Source organism: Adiantum capillus-veneris, chromosome 3, assembly GCF_014529385.1.
Source record: "Adiantum capillus-veneris isolate H3 chromosome 3, ASM1452938v2, whole genome shotgun sequence".
NCBI lineage: Eukaryota > Viridiplantae > Streptophyta > Polypodiopsida > Polypodiales > Pteridaceae > Adiantum > Adiantum capillus-veneris.
The window spans coordinates 55,028,871-55,035,934 of NC_140933.1; positions in this window are offsets into that span (position 1 = coordinate 55,028,871).

Genomic DNA, 7,064 nt, shown 5'->3' on the forward strand with positions numbered 1-7,064 from the left:
AGGATGGTGATGGGCCACCACTGTCGAATCTCATCCAAGGAGCCACCCTCCTTGGGACTGATGTAAATCAGGCCCTCACTCAAGCTGTCATGCTTCTACCTATGTATAATCTGTACTAAAAAGCATTGCAAAGATCTGAGCCAATCAAGTCCCAATACTCTAAGAAGAGGCTCGGAGTCAAATTATCCTCACCTGGACAGCTACCATGGGGAAGTGCTCTAAGGGCCGTGTGGAGCTCCTTTGACCAAAGAGGCAGCTCAAAACTTTGGCGCATCTCCTTTGTCACAAGACAAGGCATTTGTGCCCACACCTACTCTCTACATGCATCCTGGCACTCTGACTGAGGCTCTACTTCCAACAGGTTAGGGTAAAAGTCGGTGGCAACAACTGCACGTATGTACTCTGGGTTTGAAGCGATTGACCTGTCAAGCCTCCTCAACTGCCTGAACCTGGCATGCCCATGTCAGGGCCTCACTATCTCAAATGAAGCCCCTATCACTCTGTCACCCAGATGAAAAGCAAACTCCTAGCGCCTCTCCTTTATGCTGACAAGCTCCTGACGAGCCTGCTGCAGCTGCTCCTCTAACCAAGGATTTTCTAGATGCTGCTCATGTATCCTCTGCAAGGAAGCACCACCCCGTTAAAGACACTACTCCTCCTCTCTCACTCCAGCTAGGCGGGCGATAGACTCCTGGAGAAATAGCCAACTAAGGTGAGCAAGTCAAGAGGCCACTCTGTCAGAAGGAGAGTCTTGCAAGTCTAAGCCCTCTGTCCAAAGAGACACCATTTTCTCTTTGAGCGCAAAGTCTAGCAAGACCCTCTCAGGGATGCGAAGCATCGTGCTCCCCCTCCTTTGTCTATCTATTCACTATGAGGATCACTGGTGCATGGACCAAAAAATAAGTCCCAGCCAAAATGGAAACTGACCCACCCAAGTCATAGAAATGGTCACTAGTGTAGAAGCAATCTATCCGAGATAGATTCACTCCTCCCACTCTACGGTCCAAACGAGACAAGGCCAGGCTATCTAAAGGCCTCAAAAAGCTAGAGTGATGCCACACATTAGAAACCCACATAGTCACACATAACCTCTTTCAAGCTGCTAACTCAACTCCATGCACAATAGTATGGCTACCTCCAATCCTTTTTGAGGGGTCCTCCAGCATGTTGAAGTCACCCCCAATGCACTGACTACCGGTTTTCAAAACTGCGGCCGCAAGAACCAATGCCAATTTAGGAGGATCACAATACTGAAAAAAATCAATAAAAAACGTTGCTTTTAACATTCACCACCCCCATCTATGCCTGCTCGGTGGGCCGCCGGCCACACCCCCCTCCATTATCACCAAAGGACAGAGGTCTCTCTCTCTGCTACTCGGCTCCACCAAACCACCATCTCTCCCTTATCCTTGCCCCTGTGTCACCTAGCCCAAAAGGGTGCATAAACCAAGCTGTCTTTGGTTTTTCTTCCACTGGCGGGCCGCCATGCTTGGAAAAAAGTCTCCCTCCCTATCTTTCAATATTTTCCACACTGTCTCTCTCCCTCTCTCTTACCCCTCCTCCCTTGTCTTTCTCCCTCAGGCGGGCCACCACACCTCAGCCACCCTCTCCTCTCGTCCACACTCTCTTGACCTCTCTAGACCTCTCCTTCCCTCTTGTTTTTTTTCCCTCTCGCGGGATGCCATATAATCTCCTCTCTCCCATTCTCTTTCCACCTCGCCAACCCCCTCTTATTTGTCCCTCACGGAGGGCCGTTTTCTCTCTCTCATTCACCCTTCACTTTCTCTCTCTTCGCTTACACCCCTCCGGCCTTTGTGCTCCCATCACTCTCTCTCTCTCTCTCTCTCTCTCTCTCTCTCTCTCTCTCTCTCTCTCTCTCTCTCTCTCTCTCTCTCTCTCTCTCTCTCTCTCTCTCTCTCTCTCTCTCTCTCTCTCTCTCTCTCTGCCAGGAAGCCCGCAGGTGCACAAAACAGTGATTCTCTCTCTCTCTCTTTCATGATACACACACACCCCCTCATTCTCCTCCTTCTGTCACCCTCACCCCCCCTGGCCCGCTATTCCCCGTCCCATTGACTTACTTTCCCCCCTCTCGCTCTCTGTCGGACAACAAATTACCCAAGGCCTCTCTCTCTCTCTCTCTCTCTCTCTCTCTCTCTCTCTCTCTCTCTCTCTCTCTCTCTCTCTCTCTCTCTCTCTCTCTCTCTCTCTCTCTCTCTCCTGCACTCTCTCTCTATGTCGAGGCCGCAAGGGTGCAACCAATAAGTCTCTCTCTCTCTCTCTCTCTCTCTCTCTCTCTCTCTCTCTCTCTCTCTCTCTCTCTCTCTCTCTCTCTCTCTCTCTCTCTCTCTCTCTCTCTCTCTCTCTCTCTCTCTCGATCTCCGTACGAGCAGGCTCGAAGGCGTAGTAGAGTAAACACACATACACATGCACAAAAATACACACACACACACCTCAATCCCCTCAGCATCTCGCTATGCCCCCCATGCACTCACGTTCTCTCACCCTCTCCCTCGTTCTGTGTAGTCGGCGAGCTGGCGGGCCAGGAAAAGTTAAAAGAATAAAAAATAAAAAATATATAAACTATAGTAATATATAATCTTATTACATTCTCGTTCACACACAACCCAATCCATATACACACACATTCACAGCACTTTAAAAAAAGACACTCACACAATTACCTACACACAACACATGCACATACATACACATCACACATATGCACACAGACACATTCAAACGCATATGTACACGCACATAAATACATACCTACACAAACACCTTACGCACAAGAAAAATTGAAGGATGTCGACATCGACATCAGAAAAAAGAGAGAAAAAGAAGGCCAAGTCGCGCGATACCGACACCAAAACAAGAAAAGACGCTGTCAGGAGTTTTTTGGAGCAAGGGATTGCGCATATGTACATACCCATGCATGGTGCATCAAATAAAGTATTGCCCATTTTCCAGAGCCAGGTGGTTACGTGGGGCCCACATGTGTACAGGTAGGACACCATGTACATAGTGCATCGATTTTCATCGTTACTAGTACCATTGTGTTTTTCTACAATAAGGAGGAGTTGGTAGCGCGTAAAACTTCTCGAGGAAGCTATCCGCGGGCCGACGACGTGAGGTCAGCAGGTGTGTCAGATGGCATCTAGTGGCGTCAGGAGGGCGAACGAGGTCAATATTTGCACGCAGATGAGGACGGACACAACGTGGGTGTTTGCTTGTGAGAATTATGCAGAAAGGTCATCATGAGGACCTTTTTTGGGGGCCACTTCACGTGGTGGCGAGATGCATTATTGGAAAAAAGCTGAGTGCCAGGTGTGCGAATGATGCAAAAAGGTGACAACTATGCACTGCGAGGTCAGTTTTTGGCCTGTTCGGGGTCCGTTTGAGGTCATCTAAAAGGCCAAGGGTGCCCAACTAATAAAGCTAAGTGTGGGAACTAAAAAAACTGAGAGAAGACCAGAAAAAACGTGGAGAAGAGAGGAGGAACAGCCGCAGGTGTGTTTTTGCCCATTTTGGAGCCTGTTTTGGCCCTAAACTGCTCATCCGAGGTCGGATTTGAGCACTTTGACATTGTAGACTGGGGTTTTGGGCCGTTCCGGACGCGATGGCGCTGTCCATTTTGCCAAATTCCTCACTCTTTTCCTGCTGTTTTTCTGTGTAAGTTTCTCCTATGAGCGAAGTTTCTGCTCTAGTTTGTGATTGTATCCGGTATCTTTTACCCATATTGTGTGAGCTGTTTGCCCCATTGGTGTTGGCCCAAGCTCATTTGTATCTAAACATCAGAAATTCTCCTCTTTTGAGCTGAGTTTTTTGGGTGTGTGTGTGTATGTGTGTGTCTGTGTGGAGTGGGCAAGTGGATAGTCTCTCTCCTCTCACTCCAGAGGTGTGTTCCCTGTCTCGGCCAGGTGTGTTGTGTAAGCCGAGTGGTGCCCCATAGTGTGTGTGTGTATCTTCCCAAGAGTGTGTGTCGGGTCGTTATAGAGGCGCTGTGTGTGTTTTCATACCGCTCACATTCTTTTGGCGCCCCCACGGAGGATCTTCTTCGAGTACCTTCTGCTTCGAGCTTCAAGCTTCGAGCTTCGGGATTACAGGTTACAGGTTACAGGTTACAGGAACAGGGACAGGGACAGGTACAGGTGATTCACACAGGTACAGGTAGCTGGAGTACAGTGATGTCACTTGCAGTTGTTGTGGGAATGCATCACTTGGCGCCTATTTGAGCGCATTGTCTGTTGGATTGTACGTTACTTGTGGAAACTGCCATTGTACTCCTTTGTGGAGCCATATATGGTTTTATTTGGCAGTCCCAGCCATTTCTGAGACTTGGTCTGGAAGATAGTCATTTCTGAGACTTGACTATACGCGATTTGCATTAGCTTTCGTGTGAGGGTCGATAGCGTGAGGTTTTTATTGAGCTGGGGGATTCTCAAATGTGGAGATCCTTTCGGTGATACAGGTAGCTGGAGCACCCTTTTCGTGACCTCGCCATAGGCTATGTACTAGTGAGTCCTACTTGATGCTCGGGTTCTATTGTTGACAGTTTATGCATACATAGACAGTCTATATTTAGGGTTCCTACTGCTCTACTTCTAGGGAAACTCTGTCGAAATTTTCCCAAGTTATGATGGCTGGTTTTTTGGTATTTTGAGCCATTTATGCTGTTATGCTGCTGAAATTTTGGCAAAATCAGAGGTTGAGTCAGGTGTGCCTTCTTGGGAGCTTCATGGTTGGCTTTAATGGATGATCAAAATGGCCCTCAGTTCACTCCTTTTCATTTAACGCAAAGAATTCAGATTAATGTTCATGTGTCCAGGAAGATCTTTTTCCAGCAGCGCATAGTCTTTATGTTTGGGCGAAGAAGATTGAGAGAGATCCTGGAATGTCCTTTGCCTGTTGTCATTCCGATGATCAACTATGAAAACTCATTTGATGTGCATGTGTTTGTCCTTATCTAAAGTTGAGCTCCATTGAAGTTTCTAGGGATTGGGAAGTGAAAAGTTTTGGGTTCTTGCACGTGTGTTCGAAGGGGTTCTCAAAGCATCATAATTTGGGTAGCCATGGCTTTCTCTTATCCCGAGTTTCATGGAAGAAGTGATGAAGATGTGGAAGAATTTTTGGAAAAGATGGAGGTTGCCTGCATTAGCAACCAGATTCATGACCCTACGCAAATGTTACGCCTTCTCCAAATTTGTTTGAAGAGTGATGCACGAGCTTGGTCCAAAGCATTTGAAGAGGAGTTGCGTATGGCTGATCCACCTATAAGATTGAGTTGGGACAATCTAAGGCATGGATTGGAAGTGGAGTTTGTGAAGATAGAAGACCCTGACAAAGTGTGGCAAGAAGTACAGGCTTTGGTGCAAAAGGAAGGTGAGCCAGTAGATGCGTACATACGAAAGTTTTCATTGGCATGGGAGCGAATGTGCAAGGCTTTAGCACCACAGGTACCCCCGCCTGACATGATGAAGAAGGACAGGTTCTTGGCTGGTCTTTGGGAGAATATACGTTGGAGAGTAGAGCTAAAGAAGCCTAGGACATATGAAGATGCACTAGAGGTAGCAAGGAACAAAGAGTGGAAGATGAGAAAAATGAGCCAGTTAGGGGTGGAGTCTTTGCCCATGAGAGCTGAATTTCAGCCTATGGACTCTTTACAAGGTCGTATGTCAGGGGTTCATCATGAACCAGTGGTTCCTGTTACTACTCAGGTTATGCCAGCAGTGGTCACTACAGCAGTGCAAGATGATGGCCTAAGGCAAGACATGAGGCAAGTGGTTGATCTGATGAAGAATCTCAGCCTAAACATGCTAGGTCAAGTGGGAAATAATCGAGGTCGAGGGCGGTTTGCAAATCAGCCAGGAGGTGAAGAAAAACCTAGGAATGGTGCTGGACAAAGTAATAGTAGGTTTTGGAGGCAGACGCCCACATGTTATAATTGTGGAGAGTTGGGTCACATCAGCCCACAATGTGATAAGCCACCAAGGATGGGGGGAGACATGTATCCATTGCCAAGACAGGTGCTAACTAGATCAAATGATTATGGCATCGAAATTAAGGGAGACGAAGGAACCAGTGGACTGACCCAGGAGGAAAAAGGGAAGACAAAAGTGCTAAGTGTAGTCACCTTGGAGAAGGCATCAAAGCTAGAGGATACATTAGTGATGCCTATTGGGAAGAGGACCACAGAGGAAAAGGAAGGAAGAAGTGCCCCAGGTCCTAGTAAGAAGAAAGGAAAGAGCCATGAAGGCGAGGATGTCAAGGCCAAGAGGAAAAGGAGAGCTCGTCGAAAGTTTCATGTTTCAGATTTTCCACTAGGGGATGGGCAATTAAGCTATGACTTGAAGGAGGATCTGACGAGCAGGAAGGCAGATGTTACTTTTGGGCAGCTTATAGAGATGGTGCCTAAGCTAAAGCGACAGTGGAAGAGGATGGTTAACCCAATGGAGAAAGAGCCAGAGAGAGGTTCAGTGAAGGTGTTGGCAATGGACGAGCTACCAGACATTTGTCCAATAGTAGATGTGTGGCATAAAAGGAAAAATTTGGGACAAGGTTATGTGGATGGCGGAGCCCAAATATGCGTCATAACACACTCATGCGTTGAGAAGATGGGTCTCACAGTGGCTGGGGTGTCAGGTTTTCGGATCAGATTGACAAACCATCAAAAAGTAAAATGCTTGGGTGTTGTAAAGAGCTTAGAAGTGGAGGCATATGATGCAAAGGCAGTGGTTGATTTTCATGTGATGCCAGCAGGGTTGGGAGCATATCCTATTATACTGGGCAGACCATGGTTACGTGCAGTGGGAGCTGTTCAAGATTGGCGACGTGGTACAATTAGCCTCTATGGAAAGACAGGTACCAAGAAGCTTTATAATATGGACACAAGGAAACGATTAGAGGAGCTTTATGAAGATGAGGATGAGTCTAGTGATGAAGACTCTTCCACGGTGACAGATGAGGACAGTGATAGCACTACCAGCAGTGATGAGGATGCTGATGTTGCATTTCTTTTGATGGATAAAGAAATCCAGGAGTGTGGTTTAGTCGCATTTGCGAAT